The sequence below is a fragment of the Periplaneta americana genome, chromosome 14, assembly GCF_040183065.1.
Source record: "Periplaneta americana isolate PAMFEO1 chromosome 14, P.americana_PAMFEO1_priV1, whole genome shotgun sequence".
In the NCBI taxonomy this organism is placed as follows: Eukaryota; Metazoa; Arthropoda; class Insecta; order Blattodea; family Blattidae; genus Periplaneta; species Periplaneta americana.
This window is the reverse complement of record NC_091130.1, coordinates 141,434,823-141,460,126: the sequence shown is the minus strand read 5'-3', so window position 1 is coordinate 141,460,126 and position 25,304 is coordinate 141,434,823. Positions and strand designations below refer to the sequence as shown.

General features: G+C 36.0%; 1 protein-coding gene across 1 annotated transcript in view; it reads left to right on the top strand.

The window, feature by feature from the left end:
- Positions 1 to 2,510: 2,510 nt before the first annotated feature.
- Positions 2,511 to 25,304, top strand: part of mtd (TLD domain-containing protein mustard) — a 1,649,382-nt gene continuing 1,626,588 nt past the window's right edge. Inside the window, exon 1 of the mRNA XM_069846158.1 lies at positions 2,511 to 2,611. The gene's annotated coding sequence lies outside the window, so the exon portion shown is untranslated. The remainder of the gene's footprint in view (positions 2,612 to 25,304) is intronic.

Sequence of the window (25,304 nt, the reverse complement as noted above, 5' to 3'; positions counted from 1 at the left end):
AACCCATTAACAGCAAATGCTGGGTACAGTGGCGGCTCGTGGGTATTGACTTCAGGGGAGCTGCATACAAAAATAAACCATGCAACTTACCTTATTTAAAGATTGTTCCATGCACCTTGTCTTGTAGGTTGCAAACTTTTGAATCATTTTCTTATTAAAATCCGATATGTCGTTTAACATAGTCTTTACAATGGAAAACATAGCTAATGCGGTCAGTCTGTCTTCTCTCATCATATTTCTATCTCTCTTCAAACAGAAAAGCAACGTTCTGGTTCAGAAGTTGTCATTGTCTTGGTGATAGCTATGCGTAATAATTACAACTTCTGAAAATGAGGCCTGCAAGTTCTCAGATAGAAGAAACTGCAAGAGCTTGACTGTGTCACTGATATTTCTGAATTCTTGTCTCTGATACAACACAGTGAGCTCCGTTTTTAGTTTGTCTTTATCGAACATTGGAAAAAGCTTCACACATACATTTAGGTCATTTTTAGGAAATGAGCTTTTGTAGCATTCAAATTTTTCTTGACACAGAAGAGAAGATAATATCATATGATGTATGAACTGGATCGGGTGTTAGCTTGTGTGATAATGAGGTCACACACTTCCTTGGCTGTTGCAACCCTTGTCTGAATCCCTTCGACCTTACGACGCTTTTTAGGGTTTTCATTTTCACAGATCTCGCTGCTCAAGTGTGCACTGTTCCGTACTTTCTGTATGGCATTAACAAAGCTTGATATGCAAAGTCGGCCTCGGTACCATAGTCGGTTGCGAGTTCGATCCTGGCCCAGGTCGATGGCATTTAAGCGTGTTTAAATGAGACAGGCTCATGTCAGTAGATTTACTGGCATTTAAAAGAACCCTGCGGGACAAAATTCTGGCACACTGGCGACGCTGATATAACCCCTGCAGTTGCGAGTGTCGTTAAATAAACCATAATTTAATTTTTTTATATGCAGATTTGAACCTTAGAAATATGTAACTGGCGATGTTGTAGTTGGTTTTATAATATATCTACATGATGCATCAATAAATGAAAAAAACTGAGCCAGAAATTGAATACAGGATCTTTAAGAGTACGCACCAGGGCGCTTGCCTCATTTATTGTGATGTTGGATGTTTCAGATTCCATTATGGTTTGAAAACATTCTAGCAATGGCTCCTTCTTCTCATGAACAACATTTACTGTTCTTATTTTAAAACTCCATCTTGTTGCCCCAGCTATGGAATTGTCTTTGAAACACATTAATCTAATACAGACTGTGTGGAGATCGAGAGAAGAAAGCAGGGATACTGGATAAATCAGCAAAAAGTATGCGAGCCTTTGTATTTTGTTTAGCGGTTCTTTCCATTATGAGATTCAACTGATGGGCACTTAATTTCACATTTCTCCTGACTTGTTAAGGTACTGAACTGAATAGACTGTAAATATTGTACGGAATTAAACATTGTCGCACTTGTTATACTCACAACATTAAAGAAAATGTATTTAAAACTGCGCTCTACTGACAAACTGCTGCAAACTTTGCAGCGCCTGGAAACTCTGGATTCATGGCCAGGGACAGCAGGAGGAGGGGTAAAACTAACGCGCAAAGCATCCGAGAAGAGACTGGCAGCTCCAGGGGAGGAAGTGGCTTCACCCTATACTCCTTGTCTCTGGTTTCGCTCTTGCAGCACCAGGGGAGGAAGTGACTTCACTAACAATTGCGTGCATGTCAATGAGAGCGAAATGTTAAAAAAAATTCGAGCCGCTAAATAGAGACTGTATAATAAATGTATTTCACAACATAAAACGAGACAAGAGCCACAAATGTCTGGGGGTGCTGCAGCTCCGCATCCCCTCTTCGAAAACCGCCCCTGGCTGGGTAACTTTTGATGCTGGACCCTGGACTCATTTCACTGGCATTATCACCTTCTCTGAAGTCTGACTAGTGTAACATGTAGCTAATCGGCGTTGTTTGCAATGGAGAGGGAAAGAAACTGGCCACCCTACCCCACTATCTCTTGGCCTAGTTGCCTCATAAGTGCTTTTTGGTATCACTTGTGAGGTTCAGACCAGTCTTTGGACAGTTGACTAAACAATCACCTTCATCTCACAAAGACGCTAGATAACTATAGCAGTTGATAAAGCATCGTAAAATAAACCACTGAAAACATATAAAACACAGCATAGACCCAACATAAGCATTTTTTTAATTAATTTAATTGCATTTAATTTTAAAAATTGTCACTGAAATTGAATTGATTTAAATGTTTGGCGTTAGATGGCTCTGGCGCTGTCTAGATTTTGCTGCCATCTTTCGTAATTGTAGCTGCGATACGTGCATCCGTGTGTATTATGAAAATTAATGCTTACAATGTCTGGGTGATGGCATTCCATGTATGGATAGGTTATAGTGATTATAACTAAGTGTGCGCATGTGCTGACAAATATAAACATCCGCCGTGAAAACACTCCGCTTCCGTTGTGGCATCAAGTTGAAAATGGTGTGGTGTTTGATAAACTGTGTTGATAGCTTTATGTTTAGGGCTACACAAGTGAAGTGATACATTCTGACAAGTAAAGAATACTTTCGATAAACAGTTTGCAGATTCTATCATCACTTGCATACCGGTACGTGTTATGTCATGTTTTACGTAATGTAATATTATCGTATTGTTTGACAGAGTCGTTCTCATCTCATCTATCATTCTGGACATAAGTTGTTGATTATTTTGTCATATCGAACGAAGTTGTGTCAGTAATGTCATTTTAAGGATTTATCATAATGTACTAAAGCGATGACAGTTTACGGTCTGTAGGCGTACCGACAAATGCAGTTTCTTGTATTGCTTATTGCCGGTGAGGTTTGTTTTTAAATGTAGTAGATATTGCTGATAAATATGTATTTAATTTATGAATGGGAATTGAAATATATCTGACAAATTTTCACCTGAGTAGGTCTGCACATGTGTTTACATTTCTACAACTTGATTAATTTGTTACTGTCATAAATTACGTGATTGTGACATAATTACGGAAGAATATTGTTATTAATATCACGCGAGACTTAAAATTTATATTTAACTTCTTGACCTAACTGAATTAGCACCTTTTTTTAGACATTTTTATTACCGGTACACCAAGTATAACGGGCATCGATACAAATAATATTTCCCTACGATGTAGATCACACGCAGCTACAAGTCTGAATGACCTCAATTGTGAGGAGAGTTATTTGTAGCCTATCTCACACAAGGTCATTATACTTCTCTGGTATACAATCTCCTTTTATAACTTGAATGAGCGTTGATGAAATACAGCAAAGCTGTTCTTTCACTTGACCTATGAATGTTTCCTAACTTAAGTGAGGGACAGGGGTGACCATTATTTACAAAATGTAATTGTAAGTCCATCGTAGTTAATGCAACTTTAAATTTTGAAAATTACAGGTATATTTTATTGTTTTGCAGAACGTATTCTGTTACGAGGATTGGGTACACGTTCGCATGAAAATGCTGTCAGTACTTTTGTCTAATGACTAATTTGTAACTATCTATGTGAATTTGTTGGTCAGTTTTCTTCAATGCCTAATTTTGGTGAAACTTCGATCTCATTTACACACCACATGTACTTAAAATCATAAAAATAACCTCAAAATTGTAGAACATAACTTTAGAGCACGGTGTAATCACTAGGAAAGCTATAAATACCCAACTAACCTCAAATACTCGAGCGATGATTTTCTCAGATATTTTCACATAGATGATGTAACAGAGTGGTTACCACCATGACGTTGCACTACACGGGAAATGACTTTTTTTTTCATTATGGCCCTTTCTTCCGGTATGCTTCAGAGTAAGTCACTCCTTTCTTCGCTATTATCTGGTAGAGATAAGACCATTAGGCCTTCTCTTCCCCTGTACCTGGGGTTTACAACTACAACATTAAGAATACAACTAAATTTATAATTACAATAATATTACATTTACAAGTACAATAAAAATTGCTATGGTCCAGGGTAAATCACTTCTATCTTCGCTATGGTCTAGGGTAAATCTATGCTTACTTATCTTTCCGTATGATCAGAGGACGCGCGACCTGGTTCATAAGAGAACGACTAGTTGAGGTAATAAAATTAGTTTTGTTTCGTTGTATGTCTGATCATGTGCACTGCCTCCTTTCTGGGACTTATAAAATAGCCTATCTGTGCGACAGAACTTTTATTTCTAAGATTGTAGGCCTATAAAATACCACTTGAATTTAATAACAATAATAACAAAATATTTATTTGAGGGCACCATATATGCAATAAAAATAATTTTTACAACGGTTAAACAAAACTAAAAATTTTCAGGACTCGGGTCCTTCATTTTCGGGAACCACCACATTTGATCCACATATGCAATGAAAAAACCTTTAGAGCAAAGATGATATATTTGCTGAAATATATTATACAATATTAAATATTTATGTAGTGCAGACACACTTTCTCAGAGACGCTCTGTGCTCTCCACTGAAGCTATGTAGTGACAATATCTTGAGATGCGCAACAAATGTAACAATTTTAATCTAAAAAGCACATTCAAATTTCTTCCTTCAATCGCTTTTGTTAGCGTTACATATTGGGGTACGTACACGTTGGAGCGACGATAAACGATAAAAGAAGCAGCGATGCTATATCAGAGAGAATTGAAGCATGCATTGTTATTGAGGTGTGCATATTGGAGTAACGATAAAAGCGAAGATACACGATAAAAGCGACGAAAAAGCAAAGTTCCATTTTCTTCGCTCTTGTCGTTCATATGATCTCTGATTAAGATAATATTAATCTGTATAAATACCGGTGATTATCAATATATCCGAATATTAATTGATTTATTATTATTTCGGCGTATTAAATTAATTATTGTAGATATTGGCAAATTGATCAGTTGTGTATTTATTCGTCCTATGTTATGTGATCACAAGAACCAATTACAACACAACGAATTTATACTATCTTTGGGATGAGAAACGGGTTTAATTTTGTACGTATTTAAGTTATATTAACCTTGAACCTAGCAGCTGATATTTCCTATATATCTTCTTTCATTAAGTGGATGCATAGAATATCTTCTACTGATAAATCAAAATGTTCGCTTCCCGCGTCCTCGTTGCTCCGATATGAACACTTGATTCTTTGATAATACCAAAGCGTCGCTAGATCATTTCTCTTATCGTTTATCGTTGCTCCAACGTGTACGTACCCTTAGTCATAGTGACAAAAGAAATCAAAGTTTTAAAAAATTTAAACTCATTAAACAATTCAGACACAACAAATTTTTAGTCGCCATGGCTACATGCTGCCCGGTATTTATCTACCTCTTATTTTTAGAATAAGTAAAACGCTCAATATACTTTAGATTTAATTAAAGGTTGGACAAATGAAAAAACATAGGCCTAAATGTCAACACAAACTTGAAATAAAATAAATTATGTGGTGTGCTTTAAGAATCTCTACACATTACGATGAATGACTAAATATTTTTAATGTGTCAAATGAAAAATGTCTCCTTCTTTCAGATAAAATAAAAGTTCTTCTTTCTTAATGAAGTGCTGGCTACCAAATTCTTCTATTAGGACACTGATCTCCAAGCGACCAGTTTTGTTTTATTTTCGCATGTTCACTGAACAGCAGACCTGAACCGTGTAGTTCGGGTGCTTCCGATCTATACTGCATACAAACCTGATTGTTGGGGGTCGCTTGGAGGCTTTAGGTAACCAAACGCAGGGCTCTAGTTATAATATGTGTACCGGTAATCAGACTTATCGCAGTGTTGTCAAATTTCCATCCAGTTTAGGTGGTTAGATAGATAGCCTACAGAAGTCATTGGAGCGGTTCGCTAAACTTATAGCCTTAAGTAAGGCATTTGTGTGAGCTTTTGAAATAAAATTAACTAAAACTTACGATAGTAGGCTATTTATGACTTAGGGATAGAGGAATGTAGCGACAGTTTTATTCGCAATGAACCTACACAGAGATAAGACCTTGAAAAAGTCGCTCGGCTGGAGTTACGTAGTATGCAAAAAATAATTTTAACTGAGTGCGCCAGAAATGGATATAGAGTGTTAGTTGGGAGGCCGGAGGTAAATAGACCTTTGGGGAGGCCGAGACTTAGATGGGAAGGTAATGTTAAAATTTATTTGAGGGAGGTGGGATATGATGATAGAGACTGGAGTAATCTTGCTCGGGATAGGGACCAATGGTGGGCTTATGTGAGGGCGGCAATGAACCTCCGGGTTCATTAAAAGCCAGTAAGTAAGTAACAGTGCGCTTGCTCGTCCATTCTGTGAAACTACTGTATTGTTTTAATATACAGGAATGAAGCAGAATTTAAGTCGGACGAGCGGATGTAGCACTCAAGTGCCCTGTATGAATACATTACACAAATTTTGACAGTGTAGGCTATACCACTTGAATGCAACCATTTAAAGGGCTGGGTGGATTTGCATACCGCATTCAAGTTGCTCGGCGTCTGATAGAAAGGGATGGGCGAGCCCGATTACAGTATTGTAGCCGAGTGTTGTCCGTGACGTATCAGGATCCAGATTTCTTCTGCAACATTTGATTTTCAGATGAAAGCCATATTAACCTTGATGGCTACATCAACCGACAAACAACTCTTTCTTAGGGTTTGAACGGCCTGATGTCGTTATACAGAAACCTCTGCACAGTGCGCGGGTTGCGATTTGGTGCACCGTGTCCGGTCATGGAATATTGGGCCCTTATTTCGTCGGGGATGCTGCACAGAATCCAAAAACAGTAAACAAGGTACTCCACAGAGACCTGATTACCCCATTCGTGCGGGATTTGCGCCGTTTTTATCGCACCAGAAACTTACCCCTCCAACCACAATGGATGCAGCAAGATGAAGCTACAGTCCACACCGCGGGGACCGGGGTGTCACTTGCCCTTCTGCAACGACACCTTGGAGAGCGTTTAATTTCTTGGAACTTCATTCCCGTACCTTTCCTGCTCCAGAATATCACGGCCGCATGCCTACATACAAGGTGATTCAGACCATCCGTAACAATAATTTATTTCGGAAACTAGTGCATTACAATTTTCGAGACAAAAATATTTATCACTAAAGCACATGTGAACTTTCACTTGAGCTTGATTTCATCAATCAGCTCTAACAGGAAGTAGGGTCAGTGGCGTATCACTTTAAAATTTCAAATGGGAGTAGTGGTCAAATATGGTACCATTTGATAGAGCTCTTCAAAACAAACAACTTTCAGAGGAAACGTTTTTATTAATTCCTACTCTTTCAATGAGAAAATGTACAAAAAAGCAATGGGTGATTCGGACCACCGTTAAATCATTTATTTCGGAAACTAGTGCATTAAAATTTTCGAGACAAAAATATTTTTAACTAAAACACATGTGAACTTTCACTTGAGCTTGATTTCATCAACCAATCTTAACAGGAAGTAGGGTCAGTGGCGTATCATTTTAAAATTTCAAATGGGAGTAGTGGTCAAATATGGTACCATTTGATAGAGCTCTTCAAAACAAACAACTTTCAGAGGGAACGTTTTTATTAATTCCTACTCTTTCAATGAGAAAATGTACAAAAAAGCAATGGGTGATTCGGACCACCGTTAAATCATTTATTTCGGAAACTAGTGCATTAAAATTTTCGAGACAAAAATATTTTTAACTAAAACACATGTGAACTTTCACTTGAGCTTGATTTCATCAACCAATCTTAACAGGAAGTAGGGTCAGTGGCGTATCATTTTAAAATTTCAAATGGGAGTAGTGGTCAAATATGGTACCATTTGATAGAGCTATTCAAAACAAACAACTTTCAGAGGGAACGTTTTTATTAATTCCTACTCTTTCAATGAGACAATGTACAAAAAAGCAATGGGTGATTCGGACCACCATTAAAACATTTATTTCGGAAACTAGTGCATTAAAATTTTCGAGACAAAAATATTTTTAACTAAAACACATGTGAACTTTCACTTGAGCTTGATTTCATCAACCAATCTTAACAGGAAGTAGGGTCAGTGGCGTATCATTTTAAAATTTCAAATGGGAGTAGTGGTCAAATATGGTACCATTTGATAGAGCTATTCAAAACAAACAACTTTCAGAGGGAACGTTTTTATTAATTCCTACTCTTTCAATGAGACAATGTACAAAAAAGCAATGGGTGATTCGGACCACCATTAAAACATTTATTTCGGAAACTAGTGCATTAAAATTTTCGAGACAAAAATGCTTTTAACTAAAACACATGTGAACTTTCACTTGAGCTTGATTTCATCAATCAATCTTAACAGGAAGTAGGGTCAGTGGCGTATCACTTTAAAATTTCAAATGGGAGTAGTGGTCAAATATGGTACCATTTGATAGAGCTCTTCAAAACAAACAACTTTCAGAGGAAACGTTTTTATTAATTCCTACTCTTTCAATGAGAAAATGTACAAAAAAGCAATGGGTGATTCGGACCACCGTTAAATCATTTATTTCGGAAACTAGTGCATTAAAATTTTCGAGACAAAAATATTTTTAACTAAAACACATGTGAACTTTCACTTGAGCTTGATTTCATCAATCAATCTTAACAGTAAGTAGGATCAGTGGCGTATCACTTTAAACTTTCAAATGGGAGTCGGGGTCAAATAGGGTACCTCTTGATAAAGCTCTTCAAAACAAACAACTTTTATAGGAAACGTTTTTATCAATTCATACTCTTTCAATGAGAAAACGTACAATTTCGTATTGTAACATTTCTCAATATTGATGGCATTGTCTTTTCGTACGTTTTCTCATTGAAAGAGTAGGAATTAATAAAAACGTTTCCCATGAAAGTTGTTTGTTTTGAAGATCTCTATCAAATAGTACCAAATTTGAACATTTGACCGGACTCCCATTTGAAATTTTAAAGTGATACGCCACTGACCCTACTTCCTGTTAAGATTTATTGATGAAATCAAGCTCGAGTGAAAGTTCACATGTGGTTTAGTTAAAAATATTTTTGTCTCGAAAATTTTAATGCATTAGTTTCCGAAATAAATGATTAACGGTGATCCGAATCACCCGTTGCTTTTTTGTACGTTTTCTCAATGAAAGAGTAGGAATTAATAAAAACGTTTCCTCTGAAAGTTGTTTGTTTTGAAGAGCTCTATCAAATGGTACCATATTTGACCACTACTCCCATTTGAAATTTTAAAGTGATACGCCACTGACCCTACTTCCTGTTAAGATTGATTGATGAAATCAAGCTCAAGTGAAAGTTCACATGTGCTTTAGTAATAAATATTTTTGTCTCGAAAATTTTAATGCACTTGTTTCGGAAATAATTGACTGTTACGGGTGGTCTGAATCACCCTGTATAGGGCATGTTGAAAGAATTACAGTTTTCAAGACAAAATCCACCTACAAATATTCCCGAATTACACGAATAGATAACGTCATTTTTTGGTGTCCTTACAGCAACCTTTTTTTTTTTAGTAGATTATTTTACGACGCTTTATCAACATCTTTGGTTATTTAGCGTCTGAATGAGATGAAGGTGATAATGCCGGTGAAATGAGTCCGGGGTCCAGCACCGAAAGTTACCCAGCATTTGCTCATATTGGGTTGAGGGAAAACCCCGGAAAAAACCTCAACCAGGTAACTTGCCCCGACCGGGAATCGAACCCGGGCCACCTGGTTTCGCGGCCAGACGTGCTAGCCGTTACTCCACAGGTGTGGACTACAGCAACCTTTGTTCACCAATATGTTTAATAATATTCAGAACCTTTATGAACAATGTGTGGCATGTGATGGTACATATTTGGAACACATACTGTACCAACGCAATTAAAATAACATTTCAGTGTTGTTTGCTTTGCCGCAAATTTTATGAGAGAGCTAATTATGGAATTCTGTATAATTTTGCTTAGAACAATAGCTAAATTACGAATCTCTGCAGTAACATAGAAACTCCTAATTACGAGTGTGTAAAATTGTTAAATATACTTCAAAGAAATATTTACATTTCAAGAAAAGTTCGGTGTCGTATATTTTATTCCTTGCAAAACGTATTTCACTCTTTTTGTTCCAGAATATGTAAGGAAACTGGCAACATAAAGTGAAAGTTTCTTTCCGTAGCAAACAAGAAGTCTTCGTCCAACATTTGATGGAATTCACACATTTGGAAGTAAAAATAGATGTATAATGCGTAACTGTGTATCTCCTTGATATTCCTATCGAGAAGTCGAAGTAAAAGTGGCTTATGTGGCACCATGAAACTTTAAAAGCATTCGACGTCAAAAGGAATACGAAATCTCGTTTCTGGTCACCAATTCTGTTAGGTAACTTTATTTTCAATTCTTTCTACTTGTTAACACGGGTGATTTTATTTATAATAATTGTCTTCCCATAATAACACCTACCATACATACTGTTACACGTCCACACCTGTGGAGTAACGGTCAGTGCGTCAGGCCGCGAAACCAGGTGGCCCGGGTTCGATTCCCGGTCGGGGAAAGTTACCTGGTTGAGGGTTTTTCCGGGGTTTTCCCTCATCCCAATACTGGCAAATGCTGGGTAACTTTCGGTGCTGGACCCCGGACTCATTTCACCGGCATTATCACCTTCATTTCATTCAGACGCTAAATGTTGATACAGCGTCGTAAAATAACCCAATAAATTAAAAAAAATACTGTTCCACCGATTTAATAGAATGCGTTTGAGTCTAAAGATAGCAACAAAACTGTACAACGGGGTCTGTTGTTGTGACGAGAATCTAAGTAAAGGCTGGTTCACAATAAACCGGGAACGAGAACCAGAATGAAAACGAGAAGCAGAGGACGTGAATATGAAAATGTTTGATTCCCAATAAACCGAGAACGTAGACGACTATGCATATCGATATGTATGTCAATAACGATATGTAAAGTCGATATTACGCATTCTGATGTTATTTGTGTATAATTGACCAATGGCGTTCTCTCATGAGTACAAGGCAGCCAACATAAACACAGGTTAACCAACTTCGAAATTTCAACTGAAACATTTCATTAGGTACGGTACTATAAATATGCCCATGCATCTTTATTATCACAACCTATTTTAAGTCTACCATAACGCAAAATAATTAGAGAAGAAACATTTGTAATAGAACAAAAATTGAACACAACAGTAGTTATTTAATTGAAGCGTGAATATGTAGTGTGTAATACAACCAATACAGTAATAAAATATGATTCGCTTCCGATCGGTGTTCAAAGATGCAGCTATTGAAAGCCACATATTCTCCTTGATTTTCTCATCTTTATAAGAGGCGCGCCGCTTATCGTAAACGTGAGGATTTTTCTCAACACTCAATATTAGAATGTCATCAAATAAAACTAGCTCCATGATGCACAGCACAGAACAAAATAATGCATATGTTTTGTCACGGTCTTCTTGCTACAAAATATACGACGACAAAATAGCTTTTAGATGGCAATAGAATGAATCTAGTGGGCTGTGATCGGGAACGCCAAAGTTGAAACTTGGCCAACTCTCCGTTCCCGATCTCGGGCTCCTAGAAGCTTTTCGTTAATTGTGAATGCTCACATTTAAATGTACACATTTTAACAATTTTACCGTTTTCGTTTTCGTTCCGATTCTCGTTTCCGGTTTATTGTGAACCAGCCTTAAGGCATCATGTCGCAAACACGTTCACGTCTGAGTATTTCTCACAAAATAAATATCATTCGACGCATTGAAAACGGCACAAATTTTAAGGACATTGCTGGAGAGCTTAAGGTAATAGACCCCTATTTCTTTCTTTCTTTCTTTCTTTCTTTCTTTCTTTCTTTCTTTCTTTATTTATTTATTTATTTATTTATTTATTTCTTTCTTTCTTTCTTTCTTTCTTTCTTTCTGTCGTTATTCATTTATTTGTTTATTTAGTTATTTCCTTAGTTCTTTCCTCATTTATTTATTTATTATTATTTATTTACTTTTTTAAGTCCACACCTGTGGAGTAACGGCTAGCGCGTCTGGCCCGGGTTTGATTCCCGATCGGGGCAAGTTACCTGGTTGAGGTTTTTTCGAGGGTTTTCCCTCAACCCAATATGAGCAAATGCTGGTAACTTTCGGTGCTGAACCCCGGCCTCATTTCACTGACATTATCACCTTCCTCTCATTCAGATTCTAATAAAAGTTTTGAGGAATACTTTATATATGGTGCTTAAACCCACTGCACTTATCTGTCATATTATAATAGTAAAATAAGAATATTATTAACTAGTAATTGTAATATATAAAATTATGAAACTTTCGTAACAAATTCGTAGATAGTATAATGTTTTAGTGATATAATTACTATTAATGAAATAATGAAGTTTATTTAAATAACCTAAGATGTTGATAAAGCGTTGTAAAATAACCTAAAAATAAAATAAAGAAATTACTTTTTAATATACTTAATTTTTTATTTATTTATTTATTATTGTATTTTATACATAGATATATTCTAGGAAATAAAATTAATTTGTATTAACGTTGTATTAGATTCACTTTTTATAATGTATTAACAACTCTTAAATATCCATTCCCGTATGATCGACTTCATACTGTGCATAATATTCCTTAACTTTCATGCTCTACCTAAACATGATGCTTGCCGATTGCAGGGGACTTGCTGCGCATGTTATATCTAAGTAGGTGAACATTGGCTTTCTCCTATATCAACGGAGTAGTATATGATCCGTAGCTGCTCTCGGTAGTGGCTTTGATGCCTGCCTGGGATGATTACCTCGTTGTGTTTTTTCGAGGTTTTCGTCAACCGTAAGGCAAATGTCTGGTAGGCCTAATCTATAACAAATCCTCTGCTCCATCTCGCTATCACCAATTGCATCGACGCTAAATAACCTAGTAGTTGATACAACGTCTTTAAATAACATGGGCCTACTATTAATAACAGCTGCAAACTGATTTAAAGCTTCTAACCGCTCTAAAAATTTTTGTTAAGACCCTTACTTGCCTACACTGTTCAGTATCCTGCCTCTATTGTAGATCATGAACCCATGATTAAACTCAGAATGAAATCCCGTAGAAGAACTCTGAGGAGAACCTTCACAATCTTAGCTTTGTGCACTACAAATTCCTTCACCGGTATATGAACTCGGATTCGCGGTCGTGGTCTGGCATTTGGGTATGTGAATGCTTAAGAGGACTCGTTTGTCATTTTAATATTCACTTTGCTGTAAATATTTGGGACTAAGAGGGATGAAGTTACAGGAGAATGGAGAAAGTTACACAACACAGAACTGCACGCATTGTATTCTTCACCTGACATAATTAGAAACATTAAATCCAGACGTTTGAGATGGGCAGGACATGTAGCACGTATGGGCGAATCCAGAAATGCATATAGAGTGTTAGTTGGAAGACCGGAGGGAATAAGACTATGTTTATATTACACTGATATTCACTATGTCATACATAATATTCAGTATATTCAGTGTTATACAGTCAGAGCACACAACATAGTGCAATTGTCAGTCAGTAATAAACAACAAAACAATAAAATTGATTCAAAAACTCTCAACAACATTGACATTAAAAAAATCGTTAATTTCATAAAATGGTTTGTTGATTAACCAACCAGAGACAAGTCTGTTAAAAGACTTCCTTTCCAGATTAAAAAGATATCTCGGAAATTTATTTTCTATTTTTAGAGATATAGTAAAATAATTATTCATTGTTTTAGTTAGCCTACACTTAGGTATGTCAAAAAAGTCACGGTTTCTGGTGTTGTATATATGAACATCATTCCTATGTATCAACATAGGCTATGTGAATTTTCTTTGACGAAATTTAGGGCTTGATAAATATACAGTGATGTTAGAGTCATAATTTTTTCATTTACAAATAATGGTCTGCAGTGTGCCTTCATTCATAAATTAGTTATAATTCTAATAGCTTTTTTTTTGTAACATAAATACCTTATTAGTATGAGAACTATTACCCCATAAAAGTAGTCCATAAGAAAGTGTACTATGAAAATAAGAAAAATGGACAACTCTAATGTAATTCTTCGGAACATACATTTTCAAATTTCGCAGAAGAAATATTACTCTTGACAATTTTTTACAAACAGAATCAACATGGTCTGCCCAAGTACGTGTGCTGTCCACAGTAATACCAAGAAGTTTAAAATTATTATTTTCCGTGACTGTATTACTAAACAACAAAGATGCAGTTTTACTTCCATTTAAAAGAAATTTATTAGACCTAACCATTTCTTGGCTTTATTAAAAACGGAATTACTAAGAGTTTTCAATTCATTAATATCACTATGACTTGTCAAGAAAGTGGCGTCATCGGCGAATACCACAGAATAATCCGAGACATTGCACATCAAATCATTAACCATTATTAAAAATAATATAGGACCTTTGGGGAGGCCGAGACGTAGATGGGAGGATAATATTAAAATGGATTTGAGGGAGGTCGGATATGTTAGTAGGGACTGGATTAATCTTGCTGAAGATAGGGACCGATGGCGGGCTTATGTGAGGGCGGCAATGAACCTGCGGGTTCTTTAAAAGCCATTTGTAAGTAAGTATTTTTTTTTTTAATTTTATTGGGTTATTTTACGACGCTGTATCAACATCTCAGGTTATTTAGCGTCTGAATGATATGAAGGTGATAATGCCGGTGAAATGAGTCCGGGGTCCAACACCGAAAGTTATCCAGCATTTGCTCGTATTGGGTTGAGGGAAAACCCCGGAAAAAACCTCAACCAGATAATTTGCCCCGACCGGGATTCGAACCCGGGCCACCTGGTTTCACAGCCAGACGCGCTGACCGTTACTCCACAGGTGTGGACTGTAAGTAAGTAAGTAAGTAAGTAAGTAAGTAAGGTGTAATGTTTGCCAACATTTTTCTGCAGAAAGTTACCCCAGTCCTGGACTCAACGGGAAAAAGAGGGTAGAATTTCACACATTAGAAATACTGGACTGAGGGTCCTTTCTGTTCTCGTCGATGGGTTTATCTGCAGGGGTTATGAAACTGGTCTTAACTCTTTTCATAAAAAAGTGGACTTGAACCCTTTCTGCAGTCATCGATTCAAGTATTGTAGGATGATTTTTTTTCTGCATACAGAGACACAAGTATCATTAAAGCTTTGTACAGCGTTCACATTCCCTTTCAAGGACTTTGTTTATGAAGTAGTCCAGAAAAAATTTTAAAGGATTTTATATCCTCGTGAGCTTAGTAAATGGGAACATAAAAGCTTGGGCATTTGAAACTCTCGTGGACCTGTGCTCTTCCGGTGCTCATCTATGCTCTTCTCCTTGCTTCTCTGTCCCGACTTCCACAGTACAGATGCATGCAATTGTGATGTTCTGAAACTCGTCAAGTTTGAAACATGAATAATTGGAAACTAGATTCCCTAACTTGTTTGTTTTACTCTCTCGGCAGTACATGGCCTACAGTTCCTGGAGACGATTGTGACAAAAGCAGTAGGCTAAGTCATATGGTGTCAATAGGGACTTTTGTGGTTATGAAATTTGTTCACTAGACCGCGGAACTTCATGCAATTGCATGTTTTTATTGATTTGGAATATTGAAAAAGTATAAGTAAATCTTTGTCGTTCATGATTTTTACGTTCGAATGAAGACAACTTTATTTTGCATAAATGCATATTTCGGGGGTTTTCCCTTTTAAGGTTAGACTGATGTGAAATTTCAATTTTCCAAACTATTCTAGGTAGATCTCTGAAATTTTGTACAGTTGTCCTGTTGCATATAAATAGTATCTGTACAAAGTTGCATCTAATTTGGTGCAGAAATATATGAATTATTAACAATTTTGTAATTTTAAATTGTGTCATTCATTTTATTCCATAGATCTTACATGAGCAATGAAGCTTTAAGATGTGGACCAAGTCAAAATTTTACAATATTACAATTACAATTTTTACAAATTTTTACAGTTTTACAATTTAGTAATTTTCTATAATTTTTACAATTTTATGCAATTTTTTACAATATTTTGGCGAGATGTAGTGAGATGAGGTGAGGTCCGAGGACTCGCCAAAATATTACCCGGCATTTGCCTTTCGTTTGGGGAAAACCTCGGAAAAACCCAACCAGGTAATCAAATCAAAGGGGGGTAATCAAATCAAAGGGGTTGATGCCGAGGTCTCGCCATAGACCATCAGGCTTCAGTCCCACGGCTGTGGAAAACTTCGGAAGAAACCAAAGACCAAAGGGGGATCCAACCCAAACCCGAACACAGCTCCGGATCAGCAGCCCAGCTGTAACTTTAGATTTTCAAAAACTGATACTCCTTCCACAAATTCAAATATTTTGGTCTGAAATTTTGTCTACATACTTGTCACACCCGCAGATACAAAACTTTACTGTAAAATTTTTCTTTTTATTTTACTAAGATAATTAAAATATTTTATGCACTAAAGTGTAAAAACAGAAAAAAAAATTCAACTCGAGCATAAAAAATTAATATAAAAATATGAGTGTTAGATATAATCCTGATAGTAAGTTTTGTTAAGAACACATTCAAAAGCCTCTACAAAAAATCATGCATGTAGTACAAACTTTGTAGAAAGAGTGGCATTTTTAACAATTAAAAATTTACAGAAAATGAAAGTGGAGAAATTTGACCTCAAAGCTTGGGATGCTAATAATGAACCAGATCTCTGTCGTTTTTATTTTCTAGGCATTTTGAAATACATAGGCCTAGCTTATATGCAGAACTTACCCTTATATAACCTACACTAGTCAATAAAGATGACGACTGAAAAAACTATGTAAACTTGTGACAACACTATACTAGATAACTATTCTTTATTGATCACTATAGACTGTAGACACTATTCTAACACTAATAATAAAACTGTTAGAAACTTGCAAATATTTCTTGTATCACAAACAAAAACCATGCATGGAAAACACGTTGGTATGGCTACTAGCAACAAGTGGAATTTTCAGTAAACGTTGTATGAAACAACGAGTCAAAGTCAGGATAGGAGAAGAAATGTCAGAAGAAAGCGAAATAGGGAAAGGAGTACGTCAAGGATGCCATTTATCACCTACCTTGTTCAACATCTACTTGGAGGATTTAGTAAAGAACTATTTTCAGAATATAGGAGGGGTGATAGTAGCAGGAGGAAGAATAAACTGCATAAGATTTGCTGATGATACGGCGGTATTAGCAGAAGAGAAGATGATACTACTGGAGCTAAATGACAGCTGTGAGCAGCATGGAATGAAGATAAATGCCAACAAGACGAAGACTATGATCTTAGGAAGAAAAGTAAAGAAGGTAAATTTGTGAATTCTAAATGAGGCAGTAGAGCAAGTGGACAGCTTCAAATACTTAGGGTGTACTACAAGCAGTAACATGAGCTGCTGCCAGGAAGTCAAAAGGAAGATAGGAATGACAAATGAAGCTTTTAATAGAGAAAGGACCATCTTCTGCAGACCTATGGAAAAATAACTAAGTAAGAGACTAGTGAAGTGCTTTGTGTGTAGTGTGGCATTGTAAGGGGCAGAAACGTGGACATTACGACGAAGTGAAGAGAAGCGAATAGAAGCATTTGAAATGTGGATATGAGAAGAATGGAGCGTGTGAAGTGGACAGAGAGAATAAGGAATGAAGCTGTGTTGGAAAGAGTGGGTGAAGAAAGAATGATGCTGAAACTGATCAGGAAGAGGAAAAGGAACTGGTTGGGTCACTGGCTGAGAAAAAACTGCCTACTGAAGGATGCACTGGAAGGAATGGTGAACGGGAAAAAAATTCGGGGCAGAAAAAGATATCAGATGATAGACGACATTATGCGGAGACTAAGAGGAAGGCAGAAAATAGGAAAGACTGTAGAATGCTGAGTTTGCAATGAAAGACTGCCCTTGGGCAGAACACTATAAATGAATGAGTAGACGCTAGTAGAGTATGCAGGCTCAGAAATTGACACTTAATATGGAATATTTGTGTTTATGAAAAACGTGTTAGATATGCCTGATTTTCTTTAACTTGTATTTTCTGAAAATTCTGTAGTGAAGAGTGTTTTGTGTATTCTATGTATAGTCCTTCAGCGAAAGTTCTATTTTGTATACTTACATCATATTTTTTATTGATAAGGTATGTCGGAGACAGGTCTCTCCCCCATGCAGAGATTTAGACGCAAGATAAGTTGTATGTATGAGGACGACAGCAAAGGGAAGAAAAATTGTACCGCCATTTGTGAATCTAAATGGGATCAGTCGTTCAAGAAACGAGTTAAGAAGGACGCAGCATGGTTCATAGTAGATTACGCTCAGACCGTAATGTACTCCGCTTCATTTTATGCAAGAAGGGGAATCTTACTCCAGATGGAGTATCTTAGAGATCGGGTGTCCCATAAAGAACACACTTAACTTTGATACCAAAGGTATTATAAACACGTTGGTTTCTGCGGAATTTCAGAGCGTTTGTTGTGATCATTGAAGCTCGACACCGAAGATGGAGTAAAATCTCTCTTTTCATTATTGCAATCTTTTAGGGCAATGATTTCTTGAGATGTCAGAAATTTATTTAACCATGTAATAGCCTACTGGCAAGGACGCTTCCAATATCGTCTGATCCAAAAGTACACAAATAGGTACAGTGCTATTAAGGACGTGTTAATTGTAAATGCTTAGGATTGGCTCCGTGATTTACGATATCAGGTATGTTGAGGTAAACGTGGCCATAAAATTATTTCCTTCGGAAGGGAATTAAAGCTGGGATGTCCATGTCATAGGGTTAAGACAGTGGTCGGCATTTTTATACCCTCCTGAGTCCTGAGAAATAGTATACTATACCATACTTCATATATTATTATGATACAAGATGTATGTGCAGGATCCGAAGTATAGTATAATATACCTCCATTTGTGCCCTAACTGTACCCTGCAGAATTTTTTCAGCTTTTTTCCTCATGTCAGTGACTTTTTTTTTTGAAATGTAGAATTATATTGAACTTTAAAAATAAAACTACAAATGTCTCAATACTCAGGAGGATAGATGCGTATATTTATTATTATTATTATTATTATTATTATTATTATTATTATTATTATTATTATTATTACTTTTGTTATTTCCTTTTCACGGAAAACTATCTCCCTAAAATTTAACTATTCTCTCAGTAATGTCGTAATTACTAAGAAAGATTGTATTAGAGATCTTGGTGTCCTACTTGATTCTAAATTATATTTCCATGATCATGTGCAATATATTTATACCCATTCGTTAAGAATGCTTGGTCTAATTAGGTCTATAACTTATTCTTTTTCCACTCCTATGTGTTTATTAATTTTATACTATACGTTGGTTAGATCCAGGCTTGAATATGCATCTGTTGTATGGAACTCCATTACTTCCACTGACTCGGCTAAATTGGAGAATATTCAAAGAAAATTTATTTCCTTGTGTTCTTATAGATTTTTACCAAATTCCGATTATAACTATGAGATTAAATGCAATTATTTCAATTGCGGTAGTTTGTTCACCAGACGTCAGGATCTTGATTATTTATTTTTTTGTAAAGTCATTAAGGGTGATATTGATTGTGAATCTTTCATAAGCAATATCAGTCTTCGTATTCCTGCTAATGGCTTAAGATTTCATAAATTGTTTTATAATAAGAATCCTAAATCTCTCTCTCCGGTCTGCAGATGCATTAAATATGCTAATTTGCATGGATTCAACTTGGATCCATTTAATGTGTAGTATATCTTTGAGTTTTTAACTCACTGATCTAATTTTATTATTATTTGTCCATTTTATTTCTTGCATTTGGTCAATTGATTAATGTAGACTATTCCATTATTTCAATTATCTCATTGTACTAATTTTATAATTATTATTTGATCAATGATTGATGTAGACTATTATATTGTTTGTATTTCATCTCATTGCCATTTTCTATCATTCATTTTCATCATCATTTGTTGTTTTGTTCTGTTCTGTATCGTGCTAAACTGTAATTGGCCTTGTGCTGTTGTTTTTGCACGTTAATATTCTAAATAAATAAAAATAAATAAATAAAAATAAATTATTATTATTATTATTATTATTATTATTATTATTAGCATTATTATTATGATTATGATAAAGCCTTATAAGCTATGAAAGCTCTTGACTTTAGAAAATAGTACTACTGCACCCTTTCTTGACAAACAATTTTCCAGTTGTCATAAATTTCTAAAATTTGTGGGCCTTCCTTCAGTATACAGGTCGGATGATAATTTGATGATCACAAGACGAATATGGAATAAATATGTACAAGTTGTTAAAACTTAACTGAAGAATATTGTTTGAGAATCTTTAGTGTATTGTAAATATTCATAACTTCAATATGTATGTAACTTGTATTGATTAAGGCTGGTTGAGTGGAAGAGAAGGCCTTATGGCCTTAACTCTGCCATCGAAAATAAAACATTCTATTCTACAGGGACATTGTTTTATTTTTACTTCAATTTTTATTCTACCTGACTTTTTTTAAATGTACTTCACTCCCAACCCTTCTACTAATGAAGTTCAACCGTCCTCCATACAGATCCAAGACCGCATATACAGTCATAATAGCCTTACGCTCATAGTAAACAGTATGTTCCAAAAATATGTTCGCGTTTTCCAGTGACGAAAGAGCTTTCAATATTGAATCATTTTCGCACAGGTACTGTCGTCCATTTACCTACGTCGTATCCAGGTTTGCCCCACCTGCTTTTATTCGCCAGCTAGTGGCTGGGCTGTCTTTTCTGTGAACATTAATTTCTGTTAGGAATTGGACGTCTACGTAATATTATACGACTGTTTAAAATAACTTAAGTAAAGGGGCCTAGTTAAGTAATTAACTGTCACGTGATTTCCTCCCTTTCTACGACCCTACGACATAACCACTTGGACGGACAGTAGATAGCATGTCTGAGTAATTTTATCTTTTCGGATCGGGCAGAAGTGAAGATTGAATTTACAGTACGTAAGGTACTCTTTTATAGAGTAGGTACAGAATTATTTCAACATGAGTTACTAGTACGAAGAACGAAACAGTAATTGGGATTAGGTACAATAGTCTATAGTGCGATAATATGCACATTACAACTGAAGCCTGTATCGAAATGAACGGCCACCATTTTCAAAAATGTGTTTAAATATCGATATTATGATTATTTTTCAATTTCACTTCATTCTCTATATTGTACGCTGATGTGCTGTAGACAGTATAATATACACTGCATAATGAATACGTCCACATGGATAAATCAGTTCGTGAGTAAAAACGCTCATTGTTAATACTGTACTGTATTTTGATTAAACAAAAACCTAATGAAAATTATTAAACTCAAAGGCGCAATATTTCCTAGTTTACGTAAATGGATGAATTACTTTTCTTCCCTCCTATACCTAGTGAATGATTTGTTTGTATATTACGCCAGTATCATCGAACTCCAGTCGTGGAAGGGGGTAGCAAACTGCGTTGATCTAGAGGTATAGCCAGGTTAATATTAAAAATTTTAGTAAAAATAAAATGATGTCCCTGTATTACACGCAGTCATAGGGAATTCCTCAAACCCTTGTCGCTCTTTTTTTATGAAAGGGACTAAATAGTGAAAGTTGTTCAGTAGCGTAACAGCTACAGATAATGTTTTGCACCGTTTCTCCAAGTTATATGGGAAAGAAGATGTCTTCTACGAGTAACTTTATGACCCATTACAATCTGTTTATGCTCAGTAATACTACAGCAGTCATTAATAAAGTGACGTAGAATAACAAGTTATCGATACTGTTACAGGAAAAGTCGCATTTCGAGCTTCCAAACTTTGGTCCATTGATAAAGGCAATAAATTTGTTACAACTATCGTTATTTCAATCCAAACTTTCTAGGAGACAAATAACAGCGGCTGCACCGGATGATTCGTTACTGCAGTCGAAACTTTTCGCTTTCCACACAGAATTAATAGCACCTACATCGTTAAATTCGTTACTTGAATACGGTAAAATTTCCCTCGTGTAGTAGCGACTGTAGGTGGGTGGGCGGACTTCATGCTACAACGCCCTGACATTTAACTAATTAATTTTCCAAGATAAACAGTTGAAGAACACGAGCAGTGCATTCTTTGTTCTTAAAGTGCCAGTTATGTCCTTGTCCTTTTGTGATAATTTCCGGAACTACAGTTTCCTCGTTGTACTTTTATTTTGCTTCTTTTTTATCACCGTTTCCTTCACAATAGCTATGGTTGTAGAGTGAGGTGTGACGTAACCTAACATAATTAGCTTCTGGTATAATATCTCTGTTACTCTCAAGGGTTTCCAAGCACACGTTAGTGAACCGCAATTCCCCTCGGGAAATGAACGACATAATTGTGTGGAATATTTACTTTTTCACGTACGTACTTCATAAAGCTATTTAAGATGTATGTACACCCACAAAACGCAAAAAAATGATGAAAAATTAGGATTTTCAAAATATAACTATTTTAATAGAGAATTTTCTCTTCTTTAATTTGATATAAGAATTTTCGATTTATGCCTTATGGTTTTTTCAGATAAGTCCCATTTTCCAAAATGCTACGTCATCAGCCACGGTCACTTACTTTTGGAGTGCATTACTTTTGGAGTGATCTTCGTAGCAGTCAATCCCCTCGTCCAGCATTGCTTGTAAAATAAACTTCTTTCTAGTCCCGAAATAGATGCATAGATATCTGGGCATGATCATTAGATTGAAGAACCTTTTTTTACATAATGAAGTAATTTATAATCTTTTACTGTTAGTCATAAAACTGTAAATTTGTGTGTCAATGATGTTGTACGTCATTTTAATAAGAGTCCAAAAGTAGAAATTACAATTCTGAGGAGGATGGGCATAAATCCTGGGACAAACACCATCGCAGGATTTGTTGCATCAATGGAAATAGGGACAAAAATGCCGAAAAAAAAAACATTCTCAACACCTGAAGTTAAAACAAGGTGGAGGTATTTGAGAGGCAGAAAGAAGCTGAAACTGGACCGACATGAAGCTGCTTAAGGGGTGACATATGATGTTGGAGTCTTCTAGGCTCTGAAAGTTTGTGGCTCATTTCCTGTATATAGTAATTTTAGAATATTTAATTCTTTCAAACATTATATCTCAGCCAAATATGGTGATACTAAGAAGATATTTGTGTCATTTTGAAGCCTGAAATGTCCTCCAGTGCCTGACAATGAGTAAAATAACATTAATATAATTAATAATTATCTTTGGATTTTTTACATGATTTATGCAACATAAAATATTATTGTAAGTTACATATATGGTAATATTTAATTAATGTAAATAAAAATAAAAAATAGCTCTATGTCAGGCACTAAAGAATAGTTTTAGCTATAAAGCAGTGAAAAAACTGTGGCTCTATCTTAAAAACTGCATGAGCTATCATGTTTCAAGTTGCATGTCAAAATTATTAACAAAATAATTTTTAAAAACAATTTAGACATAATTTCAAGGGATCTGTTCACTTCATTCTCTTTCTGGTACCATTCTCAATTGTATAAAAATTTTACAGATCAAAATTATACAAAACAAAATTTTTTGTATGTAAAGGTGTACATATACATTAACCGTATGAAATAGATATAACTTTTTGTTTCTTTCTGCAGCAAATGTGTAAATTATTGAAGTACAGCCTGGTAGTTGTGAAACGTATTTATGGATTGGACTAAAATTGATGTACTCGTTCGTATTTTCGGGTTTCTGATTAGTTTTATTACTTTTTTTTACTGTTTTCGTAACACTTTATCTCTGATTGAGGTCTGACATATCTGTTATCAGGCAGTATACCTGACTTAGAGTTGCTAGATGGTTACAAGAGATATTATATCATATAACAGCTTCTGACAAACGTTTTCGACTTGAAAAGTCATCTTCAGGTCAAATTGGGAACATTTAAGAACATATCACTAAAAAAACTATAATACAGAGGGTCATAATGAAAGTCATGAGTAGACTTCGAAACTTGGGACCCGATACAATAAGTTTACTGTGCATGTATTATAGGTTGTTGACTCGCTGCAGAGATGTGTTGAGGTAACAACGTTGCTGTTTAGAGTAGAGTACGGTAGTATGGGGAAACACACACACATATGTATATTCTGAAAGTAAATATACATTACACGATAATGTCAAAAGAATATGAAAAGCATTTATTCTCCTGTCTTTTATAAGCATTTGTGTTTAATTATACACACTGTTAATGGTGGAAATAAACATATTGTAGTAATTTTAATTTCTTTATTTATCCTATTGGTCATCTTCAGAAAGTGCAGTTACAGTACCGAATTGCAATGTACTACAAGATAAATCCTCAGTGTCTCAAACGTAAATCTTTTTCGGTTATCTGGACATACTGTATATTTTGACTAACACTGGACAGTCACATGGCAAAGAACAAACACCCAATCCAGTAGAAGATAGAGCCATTGCTCACACCAGAAATCAGATCGTGGATTGTTTTGATGAGAAGTGCATATGCTGCACATAGAGCCAAGACAGCGGAATCTAGTCATTATTCGGATTCTACGAGGCGCATCCAGAAAGTAAGTTTCCCTATTAAAAAAAAAAGAACATACACTTTCAGGAAAATATTTATTGGCAACAGGTACAGCAATGTTTCAGCTATTTTTCAACATAGCCACCATCAGAAATGAGACACTTGTCGTATCGTGGGGTCAGCTTTTGTATCCCTCTGTCATAGAACTCTGCCGTCTGTGAATGGAACCAGCGTCTTCAGCTCTTCGTCGTTGCCAAAACGCTCACAGGAATTTCTTGAGGTGCAAGAAAACGTGAAAATCGCTGGGAACAAGATCAGGACTGTAGGGTGGTTGATCAAACAACTCCCAGCCAAATTCCGTCAAAACAGCTGCTGTGCGCCGAGCCGTATGTGGACGAGCATTGTCATGGAGGAGCACAACACCTGCAGTAAGCATTCCACGCCTCTTGTTTTGAATGGCACGTCGCAATTTTCGTAGTGTTTCACAGTAACGGTCAGCGTTCACTGTTTCACCTCTTGGAAGGAAGTCAATGAGCAGAATGCCCTTCCTGTCCCAAAACACCGTGCACATCACTTTCCGTACCGACAGCGTCTGTTTGAATTTCGTCCTGACCGGAGATCCACTATGCCGCCAATGCATTGACTGCTGCTTGGTTTCCGGAGTGAAGTGCGAAATCCAAGTCTCATCGCCCGTGACGATCCTGTCGAGGAACTCGTCGCCGTCATCGTGATACCGTTGCAGAAATGTCAGTGCTGCTCCTAAACGTTGCA